Source organism: Octopus bimaculoides, chromosome 2 (assembly GCF_001194135.2).
Source record: "Octopus bimaculoides isolate UCB-OBI-ISO-001 chromosome 2, ASM119413v2, whole genome shotgun sequence".
In the NCBI taxonomy this organism is placed as follows: domain Eukaryota; kingdom Metazoa; phylum Mollusca; class Cephalopoda; order Octopoda; family Octopodidae; genus Octopus; species Octopus bimaculoides.
Genome location: NC_068982.1, coordinates 104,726,065 through 104,743,066, shown reverse-complemented (window position 1 = coordinate 104,743,066; position 17,002 = coordinate 104,726,065). Strand labels below are relative to the sequence as shown.

General features: G+C 32.7%; 1 protein-coding gene across 4 annotated transcripts in view; it reads right to left on the bottom strand.

The window, feature by feature from the left end:
- The window catches only part of LOC106882516 (protein hunchback), a 33,630-nt gene extending 17,746 nt beyond the window's left edge, over positions 1-15,884 (bottom strand). The window contains exons 1-3 of one of the 4 annotated variants that reach the window (XM_052978552.1): positions 14,917-15,221; positions 6,549-6,614; positions 2,255-2,350 (exon numbers count right to left, since the gene is read on the bottom strand). The gene's annotated coding sequence lies outside the window, so the exon portion shown is untranslated. Of the gene's footprint in view, positions 1-2,254; positions 2,351-6,548; positions 6,615-14,916; positions 15,222-15,817 lie in introns of those variants that run through there. The other 3 variants (XM_052978553.1, XM_052978551.1, XM_014933220.2) reach the window with 3 other exon arrangements.
- Positions 15,885-17,002: the final 1,118 nt, after the last annotated feature.

The window sequence follows — 17,002 nt, the reverse complement described above, 5'->3', positions numbered from 1 at the left end:
CAATATTTCGACATCTTGCGTGTCTTCCACTGGTTCAAAAAATAAATTTGTCAATTTACTTCATTTTCGTTTATATAGAAAGGATTGAGGTAACTCCTCCTGAAGATATAGAGTCAAAATTAAAAGAAGAGTGCCATTTGCTATCTCGTGAACAATATTTCGACATCTTGCGTGTCTTCCACTGGTTCAAAAAATAAATTTGTCAATTTACTTCATTTTCGTTTATATAGAAATAATAATAATAATAATAATAATAATAATAATAACAATAACAATAACAACAACAGAGTTCTGCCACATGTGCAGAAAGGTTGCAAGCATAAGTGCAAAGGTACCAAGGATCAACTCCTGGTAGACAAAACTGTACTTAGAGACTGCAAGAAGAGGAAAACTAACTTAGCCAGGTCATGGATCAATTATCATAAGGCGTACGATATGATCCCTCATTCTTGGATTATGGAATGTATGAACCTATTTGGTATTGCATCAAATGTTGAGTAATTGCTTGGAAAAAGTATGGCGAAGTGGAGGATGGAACTGACAGCATATGGAAGAAGTTTAGGGAGAATAGAAATCAGGAGAGGCATCTTCCGAGGGGACCGCCTGTCCCCACTGATCTTTGTACTGTGCTCGATACTGTTAACACTGATTCTGAAGAAAGCAAAGGCTGGGTATGTATTCAAAAGCCACCAACAAAAAGTCAACCACTTCTTATTCATGGATGACCTTAAACTTTATGGTAAAGATGAATCCCAAGTCAGTTCCCTCATTGATACGGTAAATACTTTCAGTGCTGATATCAGAATGGAGTTCGGACTGAAAAAGTGTGGTGTGTTAGTGTTGAAGAGAGGCAAAATCAAATGTATGGACGGGCTAGCGATACTGTTGGGGGAAGTTATGAAGCAGATAGAAGAGACGGACTGTAAGTACTTGGGGATATTGGAAATGGATAAATTGATGGAGAAATAAATGATAGAAAAATTTAAGGTAGAATACTTGCACAGACTGAGACTGATCCTTAAGTTGAAATTAAATGGACACCTGGGTGGTTTCACTCCTTAGATATAGATTAGGGGTAATTGCATGGACAGTAGACAAACTAATCTGCTTAGACAGAAAGACAAGGGAGTTGCTGACTAGATATGGGATACGCCACCCAAAAAGTGACACAGACAGACTGTATGTACCAAGAAAAAGAGGGGGAAGAGGACTGATTGGATGCGAACACAGCATTAGAGCAGAAGAAAACAACATAGCATAGTATGTAAAAAATGCCACAGAACCACTATTATTGGAAGTAAGAAGGTCAGGCTTGTGTAGGATGGAAGATTGCAAAGATTAAGCACTGTACAAGCACTTGAGAATGAATGAAACTGAAAATAGGTGGATAAAGAAAAGAATGCATGGACAATTTCATAGGGATGTTGAAGATAAAACAGAGAAGAAAGATGGCTATGGATGACTGAAAGTGATTTAAAATTGGAAATGGAGGCTCTAATTTGTGCTGCCCAAGAGCAAGCATTAAGAACCAATTACATCGAATACAGAATAGACATCAAAAAGTGATAAATGCAGAATTTGTGGACAAAATGATGAAACCATATGGCATATTACCAGTCAACGTACGCCACTAGCCCAGAAAGAATATAAGAGACATCATGACAATATAGCAAGGATTGTCCAGTGGACACTTTGCAACAAGTATGGACTTGACAAAGTAAAAAAGTAGCATGAACATAAACCCGAAGACATCATCAAAAATGATAATGCAAAGATCTTATGGGATTTTATGATTCAGTGCGACCATGAGATAGAAAATAGGAAACCAGATATAGTCTTAATTGAGAAAGAAAGCAAATGATGCTGGATCATAGATATAGCATGCCCAGCTAACAACAAGGTATGTGATAAGGAAAAAAGAAAAGTCAATAGATATGAGAGGTTAGCTTGGGAGGTTAAGCAGTTGTGGTTGATGACAAAGGTGGCAGTAGTACCAATAACTGTTGGAGCCCTGGGAACAGCGAGTAAAAATCTTGAGAAGTACATGGAACAAATAGGGGCTGCAATACAGGTGGAGCACTTGCAGAAAACAGCACTGCTTGGAATCGCTCGAATACTCCGGATGGTGCTTGATAAATAAGGGGTGTTATCTTAGTTCACTGGTAGTGAACAGCTATCACTGTAGTACATCTCCAGCATTAGAAGCTGTGCAAAGACAATAAATAATAATAATAATAATAATAATAATGCTTACGTCTATAGGCACAAGGCCTGAAATTTTGAGGGGTGAGGTGGGGGATTAGTCAATTACATCAATCCCAGTGCTCATCTAGTACTTATTTCATCAATCCTGAAAGGATGAAAGGCAAAGTTAATCTTGATGGAATTTCGACTCAGACCGTGAAGACAGATGAAATGCTGCTAAGCATTTTACTTGGCATGCTTATGATTCTGCTAGCTTGCAGCCTTATCATAATGATATTAATAATAATGAAAGACAAAGAGGAAGATAGGGAGAATTGAATACAATCTTAATGAGAATTGTTGAGAAAGGAGTTGTATGTTGAAAGTGTTAAAAAGAGATAGGTGGAGTTATAATAGTTAGAATATCTACCAAAAATGCACATGAAATAAATTATTTGAGTTTATGGATTGTAATTAGCTGCAACAATAATAGATTTTGAAAATCAAAAACTTGAAATGAGAAATTCCTAGTTTTTGATTTTCACAAGAAGTGAGGTTCAACGATTAGAAATAATTGGGAAAAATAGAGATTTGTAATTATACAACTGATGAAGAAGTTGATGATGATATGTGAAACACAATAAGAAGTAAGGTCTGTTCATAAGAGGTAATTTCATAGTTACTTTAGCTAATAAAAGTGATTGTGAATGCACAAGAATGAATATCAAACCAACAAATTTAAAGTTCTCCAATCAACCAAAGATATGAGTCAATGCACCATTAATTGAAGAATACATGAACAGTTAAAGGAACACCTAATGTTATTTATTAATAGCATTATTACCAAACTGCTATTAATCTTGTTGCATCATACCATTTTGGACACTGTGCTGGAAGTATAATTTTTAGTGGATGTTTGATTCCAAATCAAAAACATCTCCAGAACCTCTCCACTGATGAAATCAACAACATTTCTATACAAAATTTCCAAAGAGATATCAATTCCTTAATTTTAAGCTTAAATGTAGGTAGCTGCGAAAATATATTTTGAGTTAATTTCTGTATGTTTATTACTTATACAAGCCTACAGGTGGCAAACTGGCAAGTTTCTTAAAGTGTCAAACAAAATGCCTTAGCAGTATTTAATTATGTCCCTTTCTGTTCTGATTTTAAATCCTACCAAAATAAACTTCCAAGGTTAGCCCTTTTGTTACCCTATTTCTGCTGACATAAGTTAGCTTTCTTTCAATTAATTTTTTAAATAATGAAGAATTTAGTAAAATAACTTTCTCATTATTAACCCAGGGTCTGGAATAAATTAGCATAAAATTTTGAATGAATATTATAAATTAGACCACTTTAAAAACAGTGAGTTTGTATTATAGAACCAGAAGCGGTCTAAGGTAGGTTGGTATCAAAAGGGTTAAATTAAGTAAATACCAGTCAGGAACTGGCACTGATCTTAATCAACTAATGCGGAGGCATGTGGCTTAGTGGTTAGGGTACTGGACTCATGATTCTAAGATTGTGGTTTCAATTTCTGTACTAGGCAACACATTGTGTTCTTGAGCAAAACACTTCATTTCATGTTGCTCCAGTTCACTCAGCTGGCAAAAATGAGTAATCGTGTGATGGACTGGTGTCCCATCCAGGTGGGGAATATATATACACTATGAAACTGGGAAACCAACCCTTATAAGGAAGTTAAGCTCTTGAGAAAAACCAATGAATTTTTCTTGCAAATTAAGACACAAAAGAATTTCAAAAGGTTTGTAGCTGTTCCTCTCATCAGACTTCACTCAAACATCCTCTCTTATTCTTTTATAGGGTTCCCTTTAGGTTCTTCAGCCTGTATTTTGTAAGATGACTTCACAAGTGTTAGTGCCACATAAAAGCACCCAAAAAACTATATAAAGTGGTTGGTATTAAGTAGAGTATCTAACCATAGAAAGTATACTAAGGCAGACACTGCAGCATGATTCAGTGCTCTGACTCATCAGATCCTGTTGAATCATTCAACTCATTTGTGTGTTAACTGAAAAAGTCAGTTTATAATCTTTCACAAAATCATATCCAGTCATTGGGGGCATTCAAAGAACTAGAGGAAATATTAAGCTTACTTGAAAGAGGTGACTGTTGGTGACAAAAAGAGCATTCAACCATAAAAAATCTGTCTCTACAAATTTCATCTGACCCAAGCAAATATGGAAGAGTGAATGTGATGATAAATATGATGATGATGATATGGTTTAGCCAGAATCTTCATAGGGCTGCCAAGACTAATGAGACTGATATACATAATATTCACTTTAAACATCTGCATAAAATACATGGGTGAGAATGGAATTCCAGAGAGATTACATTCTAAGATGTAATCCCCAGTCTAAAAGGACAAAATGCTCTAAATAGAAGCTGACTTGAACTATGACATGTCTCACCTATGCCAGAAAGGAAAATGATATAAAATGTTGATAACAATAGTTTTCAAATGATCTTTATGAATTTAATGTAAGTCTTATGTTGAATGCCTTTCTTACTACCAGAGCCATAGTGACAGTAGTTCTACTTTTTCGTCAAGAAGTAAATAAACCAAATAATGCCATGGGGAGGGGCTCTAACTGTTTGGTTTGGTGTAATATATTTAAAATCTTGATATATTCCTGTTGCTTGTTGTTCCATGACACAAATTAAATTATAAGAAACCATTATGTGCAACAGAAGCAGTATTAGATTAAAATAGCCATCTATGTATCATTCTTAATGCAAATACATTGTGGAAATTATAAGAATTTCTTTACCATACTACTGTCTGCCTCTTAAATGTATTTATGTACTTTGTCTTAGGGAGCAATTAAATATTAACAGGGAGGTTAATTATAATGTTTCACTTTTGCTTTTAAATAGCAGCCAAATTCCCCTCGAACTTGCTATACTCCCTTAGAAATAGTAGAATATTCTGGATAACTCAGTACAACATACAATATGTTAGGAAAGATAAGAGGGTCATAGCTAGAAAGTCATACTTGAAACAGAGATAAAGCAAGAAACAATATTTCAAAATAGGTAAGTACACTTCGACAATTACATTCACATACATGTAATGAGACAGCATAAACTATTGAAAGTCACATAAACAAACTTCAAATGACAAAACATATCAAGGGAATCTAATTATCTCCCTTCTTACATTCATAATCCTTTTAATTACGTTATTTTAAATAACAAATCTAAGAAAAGCCTTTCCTGATAATAATACAGAAACAACCAAAATAAGCAAGAAAAAAGTAAACATAGAGCAATACACTGTCTAAGGAAACTAAAAAAATGTCCTTAATCACATGAAATATTCACATTTTTATTGTACAAGAAACAAAATTTCACAGCTAACAAAGGACTCCACATATCCAAGTTACACATTGATAAAGCAAGACAGATTCACTCAGGGAGGAGGCCTTACTTTGTACATAAAATCATGCATCCGGCACATAGATGCCATAAACGACAATCATTAATACAACATGACAACTAGAATGCAAGCATTCAAAAGCTAGTAATATGAACTACATTTATACATGCCACCACCAACCTCCCTTCAGTTATGCACCACATCTACAACATCTTAAATCTTAAAGACTATCATTAGGGCAGACTTCAATGCACACAGCACATCCTGGTACAAAATAAGTATAGATAACATAAAGCATGATAACTGCGTCACAAACACTTTACATCCTAAGAAAGAAGCTAATTATAACTCCACAGACATCTCCTGCTCCACACATCTAGCAACTATGAATACATGATAAACATTTCCCTAACTCTCTTCCAACTAAATACTTATTATAAGACAAAATAGCTTCCTAAGGCTAACAATAGTCTTTGTCACAATAACAATCTCAATATACCCACATTACAAAACCAAACTAACATCCTTAGCATACACCTTTTCAAAATGAGTTAGAAAAACACACAAACAAAAAGATACATACTTTCTACTGAGACCAGAGCTTTGACACCTTCCTTCAAAACCAAAATGACAATGGCGACTTCAAAAAATAAAAAACCTCAAGGACTTACCAAAATCATAAGCAGTATATATTTACAAATATATATTTGTATATACAGTATATATTTACAAAACCTATATACTAAGTTGCTCTAATGTAAATCTTTGAATATTGCATCTTATTTGAACCTCACTAATATTCAGCTCACATTCACTAAATAAGTTTGAACCCCTTTTACAGAATGCTATATACTGATTTATATGCAATTTTAAATGGTCTTTTACTGAGAAATTGATTCAATAAACTCACATTTTTCAAACAAAGACACATATGTGAGGAAACAGTTTATTTACTTACACAAGATTTTTCAGAGTCACTGGAGCATTTTTGATTTTCCTCTAGCCATATTTTTGAAGATTTTAACTGAAAAATGAAATAAACAAAAGTCATCAACCTATAAAATTAACTTTTAAAAGAATTATGTTAAATCTAACAAGGAAACATACATAAAAACATAGGTTTAAGACTGAGTAGCATTTGATGATTATTTGTCAATGTAGACTAGGATTTCCTTGGATTTTACAGTACAATAGAATGTTATTACTTGTGATGTTGTGTATAGGAAGTGGAGATACACATATATATATATATGACAACGATGAAGCACATCTGTAAATTCTTTGGGGTAAAATGTAGTTCTAGGACAGATGTAGTTATACTCTTAAAAAATTGGATAGAAAACAAATTGTAGGATGAGTAACACTAACTAGTCTCAATATATGCCTACAAAAGTGAATAATGTTTTCACTTTGTTTCTTCCAGTTTTGTTCTTAAGTCTTATCTCTCATAACCTAACATTTGCTACTTAGATACTAAATAGTAAATTTTCATATCCTCTTTTCAATGAATATCTATGTAAGATACTGGCAAAATTAATTTCAACATGAATTTGTGTTTTGTATTGGTTCAGACTTAAATACTTCTGAACCAATATTTCTGATTGCTAAATCAATCATTAATTCTTGAATTTATACCCACCAAAATTTTCTATCTGTTGTGGACAACGCCTTAAGGCAAGAAATTTCAAGCATACTTTTTGCATATTTTGATATAAATTATGTAGCATTATTTTTTGGACATAACGGAATGCTTACTTTAGCATCACCTTGGACCATCCCTTCTAACTTTTTATGCAATCTTTTTTTTGTGCAATGACATCATGCAGTAGTCCAATAAGGATTATCATTCAAGAAACTTGAGAAATTTTTTTTTTTTTCTAATGAAAATGCATTCAAAGCAAATACTTTCTTTAGTTTGAAGGAAGAGATATGGCATAAATCTGAGAAAAATAGTTGTTGATTTGAAGATTTTGAAGTCTATGTTAAAGAATGACTATAACCAGAAGAAGAAATTGAGAAGGAAAAAATTGCTTGGGAAGAGACCTCAAAGTCAAATGATGATGACTGTGTCCTGTGCAACGACAGCTGGAGAAAAGGTAATGGCATGGAAGGTGAAGGAGAAATGTGAAATAAATGTAAATATTTGAGCAGTTCAAAGAATGCTGAAAGAAACTGGATACGGGTAAACAAAGGCCAAAAGGAAAATTATTGTTAGCTAAAAACATAAGGTGACAAGGGTGCTGAGACCCCCTTCGGTCATGAATGACCATGGGATTGCACCTAGAAAGTTATCCTCCCAGGCACAAGTCCGGGCAAGGTTGTTTATGGAAGACCAGCAGTCGCCCATGCATACCGGCCTCCCCTCTCCATGCCACCAGTGTTATCCAAGAGAAAGGCAAAGGCCGATACAGCTTGGTACCTGTGACATCGCAACTCATTTCTACAGCTGAGTGAACTGGAGCAACGTGGAATAAAGTGTCTTGTTCAAAAACACAACACACAGCCCAGTCCAGGATTCGAACTCACAATCTCACGATCATAAGCTCAACGCTCTAACCACTGAACCATGCACCTTCACAAAGGTAGACTGTGCAAAATTATGGTTAACTACTCCTGTTGAGTTTACCAAAGTAATTTCTACTGATGAGAAGCAATTTAAATCCAATTCGACCTAATGGCTGGTGCTCTTGATCAAGCAAAGTTGAACCAGTGATGATGAACAAAAGACAGATGGGCGGAGGTGGAGTAATGGTATGGGGCGTGATCTTTCCAAGTTTATAGTTTTGGTTAGATTAGCTAAAAGGAAGGCAGAACAGCATGAGTAACATCTAACTGGTGCAAAGAGAGCCTTGCTTTGTATTAAAGAAGAAATGGGAGATACTTTTATCCTCCAACAGGGTAACTGCAGCATTCACATGTTAAAAACAGTCAAGGAATGGATGCGAGACATAAAAATAAGTCTACTGGAATGGGTGATGACAAGTCCAGACTTGGACTGAATTGAAAATATATGAGAAATGTTGGCACAGCTGGTGATTGATGGATCAGAAGTGACAAATGAGACAGAATTATGGAAACAGATTTTAGGAGCCAAAAGAAGACAGACAGAAACAAAAAGAGATATCATAATGAACATGTATGTCTGGTACAAGGAACAAATAGTGCAAGTGATTGAAAAGAAAGGCAACTGTGTGGACTACTGAAGCTGAGTTGTATTATTGTGCAAAAAATATTGTCGCACGATTTTAACAAAATTTTCATAAAAATACTACTTAAATTTTTACGTATGTGCTCAAGGAGTACAATCACAACAGAAATATTATGCACATGTCTACATTGTTTTACTCTAAAAGTGTGTTTATCACTAAGTGTCTAGAAGCACTATATTTCAGGTGTCCAAAAAAAGTCTGTCAACCCCCTGTGTTACCTAAACATCCCTAACCTCTGCTAACTTACAAGTTCCACAATGTATGGTATATATTATTTAATTTTTCCACACTTGAAAATGTGTGCGTTTGTATCAATAAAATTATATAGCTTTGTTTTTATCTTTTTTGGTTAACAATTGTACAAGCCAATTTTTTTCGAATTTTTCACACTAATGTAATAATACACATCTCTTCACAACAAATTAGTGAGGTGAGGAATAATTAGATATTCTTAATCTGGGATTTTAAATAGATATTCTTCTCTTCAAGAATACATTGATTCATCTAGATCAGTCGTTCTCAACCTGAGTCTTTATAAGATTTTGTTAAAGTTTATGTGCAATAAACTGGTTTATACTTCTACAATTAAACAAAATATTTAAATTTTTTATAATATTCCTAATAATATTCAACTATGAAAATACAATAAACTTTTTAAAACATGAGTCCTTATAAGATTGTGTTAAAGTTTATGTGCAATAAATTGGTTTATACTTCTACAATAAAACAAAATATTTTAATTTTTCATAATGTTCCTAATCAAAAAATGGTTGAGAACCAGTGATATAGATATTTTTCAATGATTTAAAGGGACATTAATATACAATAGAAATTTATCGAAGGGAAATAATTAAAAGTTAAAATATAGAATGCTGTTTATCTCCCTTACAAAAAACCCTAGCTCATAAACAAAAAGGATCACGTAGAAAGCAGAATCGGTAAAGTGTTGAGATAAACTGTAGATTTAGTTGCGTTTCTTTATGTTCCGAGTTCAAATCATGAGACGATTAACTTAACCAATCCCTTACATCTATGTTAGAAATAATTATTAATAAGGTGGAAGGGAGAACTGGTAGCGTGTTAAGCAAAATATTTTACATTATTTTATTGCATCCCTTTACATATATTCCAAATTTACATCGCATGAACTCTACTCTGCTCTTCAGGTTGATAAAGTAAGTACAAATAAATATACGAGAATAAGGTTAATAAATAGCCCACTTTTTCACAACTCGAAGGTTTGTTTCAAAGGTGCAAGTTATTAATATTAGCTTTGCATCCCCTATGAAAATGCATTTGTGTTGCACTTAATATTCAGTGACTGAATTCATATCTCCTAGCCAGAGTAGCTTTATCATGTTACTAATGCTAAAACACAAGCAAAATATACAGCTACCACTCTCCTAAAAGTTTGATGCTTCGTGTCTATATCAGCAATAATTGATATTCTCATGAGTAATACACTGGCACAGTGAACAGCTGCGAATTTGAGCCCAATATGATATTCATAGAGAAATTAATAACAGTAAAAAATAGCAAACACCCTTCAATATTACAGAAAACTGAAATAATACTTCTTTTATGACTATAATTAAAGATTTTTGAAAAATAATGAGTTATCAATGGAAAAATTATGTCCTATAATCATATAATACATATCATTAAATGGTGAGAGATGAAAAAAGAATCTAAACTGCTGTGCAAATGTCAAGGAAGGTCTAAAAATTTGACAGATTTACTGTTCTAAGCCAACTATAAACAACTCATATGAAAAACAAAGGAAAACTTGATAAAAAAGGATAAAATCAGAACAAGTGTTTTTAATGTAGCAAGTTTAAAAGTTATACATATATATATATTACAGAAATGTACTTGCATAGCACGTGACCTGATCTGAGATCGTGTGCTGAAACAAAAACAATTGCAGCATGGAAGGTGTTTATAAGCCATTTAAAAACACACAAAATCTGTTAGATTCACTTCAACATTTAAATTTAATTTGTCAAAATATTTTCGTCGCTTTGAAACCACAACGAAAATATTTTGACAAATTATATTTAAATGTTGAAGTGAATCTAACGGTTTTTGCGTGTTTTTAAATGGCTTATAAACACCTTCCACACTGCAATTGTTATATATATATATATATATATAAATAGATAGTTTGATTCAGACTCCATAGTACTCTGGGTTTCAACCTAGTCTTCGGGTATTGGGGGTCTGGCTCAGACCCCAATGGTTGAAGACTAGCCACACACTTGAAACTCAGAGTTTGAATCAAACTGTTTTGATCTATACATGTGACTCTCAATAAATGTGTTGAGTACTCTTCTTTTGTTTGTCTACCCACTTTATATATATATATATGATACATACACATACATACATAGAGAGAGATACATGCACAAATATATAAGTAACGTCAATTTGAGAATTTGAGTGTAAGGTAAAAATAGATATGCAGGTTATCATTGTCACATAAAAAGTTGGACCTACACTAAGTCTTAATGCTTTACAGGACCCTACCGCAACCTTCTTCCATATAAAGTTCTTAAATTCATATGAAAGAATGTTGCCGGTAGGGTCAAATTTGTTGACAGGGTCAGAGTTTAGACTATTTTAAAGGCTTTATAAAACTGAAGGAGAAAATATAGATAATGCTCAATTTAAATTCTACAAGTTGGTGATGATTCAGGCAGTGAAACAAATAGGTAGTTCCAAAAGAAAGCCATTATCAAGAATATGAGGTTTTAGACATGAGAAACAGAAACAGCGTTAGGAAGAAATGAGTGGATCAAACTGGATTGAAAAAAGGAGAGCTCAGAGTAAGTTCAGAGGAATGCAAACTTTTATGTGGGGAATTTGAAAGGCTGGTAACATAGCTCAATATATATCACAAATTGGTGAACATTGGTTTATTATGAAACAGGACAGATTATTTGGTTTAGATCGAAAGAAGGACACTTCCAAAGTAATGTTATTAGATGTTGTTTTATTATTAAATTGAATTTAATCAAAAATAGAAAACCTGAAATGAAGTTACAGATTTCATGTTTGAGTATTTGAAGAAACAAAATGATAACAGTAACTTTATCGACACTACACAGCCTTAACTTTCATCCAGGTAACTTGTAAGATCAGAGTGTGCTTTACCCAATTATAAAGATTGTAATATGATTTCAAATGATGAGATTATAGCCAATAGTCTTTACAAAATCCAAGTATTTTTACATCTCCAACCTGGTCACTGATACTGTACTTCACTGTATCTTTGCCACCTGAAGTATAAACTTCAGTTGAATTATATTTCTGATTAAGTGTTGGAATTGAAAAACACACAAAAAGTACATAAATCAACACAAAGTTAACCCTATTTTATAAAGTATGTTATGAAATCAACATTTACAAAGAGAACAAAGATTATAAAGATTGTAATATGATTTCAAATTATGAGCTTACAGCCAATAGTCTTTACAAAATCCAAGTACTAACATATTTCAGCAGCATTTGTTTCAAACAAACTTAATTCTTAGCAATTTTATTGTGGAAGAGTCATGTTAGCATATTAGAAACATGCATGCATTTATTAATCCCTTTCATTTTATTGTTTTTTCATAATGATATTATATATTATTTTGGTATCAAAGTCTTTAATTTTACATCTACTGATACTGTACTTCACTGTATGTTTGCCACTTGAAGTATAAACTTCAGTTGAATTATATTTTTGATTAAGTGTTGAAATTGAAAAACACACAAAAAGTACATAAATCAACACAAAGTTAACACTATTTTATAAAGTATGTTATGAAATCAACATTTACAAAAAGAACAAAGTTGTACCTGGTGATATAAAAATAATTAGAGTACATTTAAATGGGAAATATGCAAAAAAACTAATGGCTATGTTGACAATAACGACTTTAATGTTTAATTGCTAACTTTCACAATGATATATTAGTCCCAGTACTTTTAATAGCAAAAATGAAAAGTTCTAATTGATTAGAATTTGCATTATAGAAAATGATTGTTCAACAAGTAAAGATGGGGCAGGACAACAATGATATTCAATAGCATTCTGTTGTCTATCTACTCACAAGAGAAATTCAGTTGCACGCCCATAATGTTTTATTCCATTAAGTTTTCAGTTTCAAGATTTTACAAACAATCTTTGTGAAACTGAAGTAAAGTCAATAAGTTGGCATTACATTTACACAGATGAAACGTTAATAAATTGGATTCTCATGTTATTCATTTATGTATGTAAGCTGAAGTAATACAAATAAACACAAAGAGTATTTAGAGACTTTAAAAAAAAAGTTTTGATCCAAAAATTCAGTGAAGATGAATTATCCAAATACATAGCTAGATCAGAAATAAGCACAGAAATTACCGAGAAAAATATAATCTATATTATACGTTTATAATTTGCTTGGGAATGACAACTCATAATTATATATACAAAAATAAATTAACTGATTGCTTTCTAGGAGGTCATAGAACAAAACCCTATCTATTAGTGAAAGGTCAGAAAATAGTCATCAATCAATCACTAGTAAAATGCATGGTTCCCAGGTTCTCACAATCAATGAACTGTAATTACGGAGCAGAGATATGTTCAATTCTAAACAAATTATATTTTACTGATCTTATCCTTTTCACAAAAGCGGGTTTGGATGACTATTTGTTGGTATAAGAATCAAAAGTCAATTTAATAGGTAATTTACATCAAAATACAAAAGTCACTGCTGATAAAGCAGTGGCTAAATTAGTTTTAAACACACGCTGTAATTATGTAGAAAACAATTGTAATACAATTAAAGACCCACAAACACTACTTATGAAATATTTAAAACATTTTCTTTACAAATAAAGAAGAAAAAAAATGATCATTACAAAACGAAACAAAACAAAAATCCTGTTTAAGGAGAGTTAGTTAAGCAAAAGTGGTTCAAACCAAGTCGACCGCAAATTGGCAGAATGACAAAAGAAAGCGATATAATCTAGTAACATTAGACATGTTGTATTAAGCAGGTAGTCAAACTTAGAAAGAAAAAAGTTATTTTTGACACCTAAGAAGCCAGTTCTTGTTCTCTGAAAGTCGTAACATACAAAAAATATTCCATGATATTTACATGACTAGGTCGAATATTTTTAAAAACATTTAATAGGTTAAAGTTTGCTTGCGTGTCCCGAAATAAACCTACCTTTTGAAATCAGCATAAAGAATTAAAAATAAATAATTTTATGTTGACTAAAACTATGTTAAGTTATAAAGGCTAATGACAGATGTCAAAACATGCTTAAAAAAATAAAAAGAAGGGTTTCTTTCCAAAATAAACGTAAACATTATAAACATTCATATTCTTCACTTCAAATATACATATTTTCGTTTAAAAGAAACTTACAGTAAATATACAGTACAAATTACTGAACTTTTAATTAACGTGTAGTTTAACTGTCAAGCACTACATTTTATATAATAACATATCTAATGTCAAAAAGAGATCACACACAAGAATTGAAGATATCCTAGAATAATGCTTCTGATTCAGTTAAGTTTCACTGATTTAAACCAAAATAAGTTATAATTAAATTTACTTGTTACATGAGAGAAACATAACAGCGACTATTAAAGACCGAAGTGAAAAGTTACCCGTAGAAGTTGTAGAATAAATTGCATTTAACTAAATATACACTTCCGTATTAAAAACTTGGAGTTACATAACGGGAAACGGGTTACCAACATCACTGATTTCATATATAGTGATGTAACCAAACAGTTATTAGTTAAGTAATTTCACTGGCACCTAATAAAAATGTTAAGACAAATTTTGGCGTGGTTTATTTACATCCATAAACATCAATGAATCGGACAGAGTTCAACAAAATAAAAACCAAACGTGTGTCTAAAAACAACAACAATGTAAGTAGAAACTGTGTTCCAATACATGGGTATCATAAATAAACTGCAAAACATTATAAACTCATAATATTTAGATATACAAAGCACACAAACGTAATATACTTGCGATGCAATCCGACTACTGCACGTTGTTATTTGCATTCACAGTCGACTTTATAAGCGACAATAACATATAAAAATTTTATAAATACCTGGTAAGACAAGTAAATATACTGCAGTATTGTGCATATCACAAGAAAATGTTAAACACATGTTTTACATCTCAGTAAAGGGCTATCGATTTAGCTGGGATTCAAAATGCCACCATGTTGCTTTGAAATACAAAATAGACTATCTTTGGTTTCGTAATATTAAAGAGTCCTTCCTACAGTGGAGAGATAGTAAACAGGACGGCTAACGGACTACACCTACTGAATGCCACATGCTGCATTTTACAGTCAACTTGACCTAAATCTAACTCTCAATAGGGGATAAGACAAGTGAAACGCAGTAATACAATTGGAAATAAATACTAATTGCTCCTTACATAAATATGAAACCTAATATACCCAGAGAATGGGAAATGCTAAGCTTGTACAGTTCGAGTATTTTCAAAGCCATTAACAGTGAAAGTGAAATAAAACTGGTTCAATCTAGAATCGAACCTGGTTTTAGTAATTGAACTGTTGATAGCTTACCTCTTATTCAACAGTTATTATTATTCCTAACATTGAAATAATTATTTTATCAAGATCTTAATTTTACTTAATTTTATAAGGATGCTTTCCTCAAGGACATTACTGACGTAGATAAACTGAAATGGTAACAAGTCAGGAATCGAAAACAGGTCGTTAACTTTATTCGTTCGAATGTTACGTCTCCACGACGGCGACCACCACAATAATTACGATTATACCAATAGATTATATATATTTGTCGCCAGTTATCCAGTAAACTGTTCAATATTTGCTTATTTTAAGTTTACATACAGCTTTCAAAATAAAATTTTAAATATATTTGGCTATCTCATATTAAAACCTGATGTCATCGAGCCTGTGTACTTGAATGCATTTCATAGGATCAAAGAATATCACTTACAGATAGAGTACTCACCAAAAGACGTGAAGTTTGTTGACATCCCCATTGATATGCTTAACTTCGAGCCAACGTACGAAACTTGAATCCAAGAGAAAAAGTTACTAAACACACACACTGATTTTCTTTTTATATACGTGTAAGGCTCTTCTATAAATTGTCATTGTGTGCAAGTCATATATTCTTAATAATCGACTTAAATATTTTATAGGCAACAACAATAACCTCTATTATTTCTGTTGTAATTGTTATTGCCGTTTAAATTAGTATTTTAAGTTGCTCCTTTACTGACTACTATATAATTATTATTTATGGTATTTAAATGAAAAGTTATATTTTCCTGTGACTTTTTCTCTAACCAAAATTGTAACTATGATTTTCATATCACATATGTTAAAGGAAATATTCCTCACATCACATCCATTCACCGGTAACCCATATGCGGTCGATCGACCTGCTATAAAGAGCAATCCATTCCGTGTCGAATCACACACCCTACTATCCTAAAACACACACTGGATAATGTAGTCTTAGGTACACTATGGCTGATAAGGATGGAATGGTCAAAGCAAGAAGGCTACTTACAAAAGGTTTGCTCCATCAAGCTTGCTCTCAGCTGAAAAACGATTGTTTGACTTGCTAAAATAGCAGTCAGATTTCCCTCAATCAACTCTTTAATGTTGTTGTACTTGGGAACGGTCATATTGCCAGTTTAGCCAATAAAAACACACGCACTGTATATTTGGTGTTAATTTGCTTCAGCTTTATTTTACATTATATTACATTAATCCTATTTCGGCCAGAGTTCTTTCGTCACACTTCTGTGACCTCATCAGTGGTCCTTTGGTTTCTTCTTTCTTAGGTGTGTCTCTCCTTGCTAACTATCAGCCATTTTGTATTTTGTATTCCTCTTTAATGTCATAAAAAAAACTACATCAGATAATACTCAAGATGCACTGTACTTGGGATAAATATAGGGTGGTTATGGCTTGAATATCTTTACACCGGGCGAAATGTTTAGCGGTATTTCGTCTGTCTCTACATTTTGAGTTCAAATTCCGCCGAGGTCAACTTTGCCTTTCATCCTTTCGGGGTCGATAAATTAAGTACCAGTTTCCTTCTGAGATCGATCTAATCGACTGGCCCCCTCACGCCAAAATTTCGGGCCTTGTGCCCAGAGTAGAAAAAAAAAATCTTTGTAGG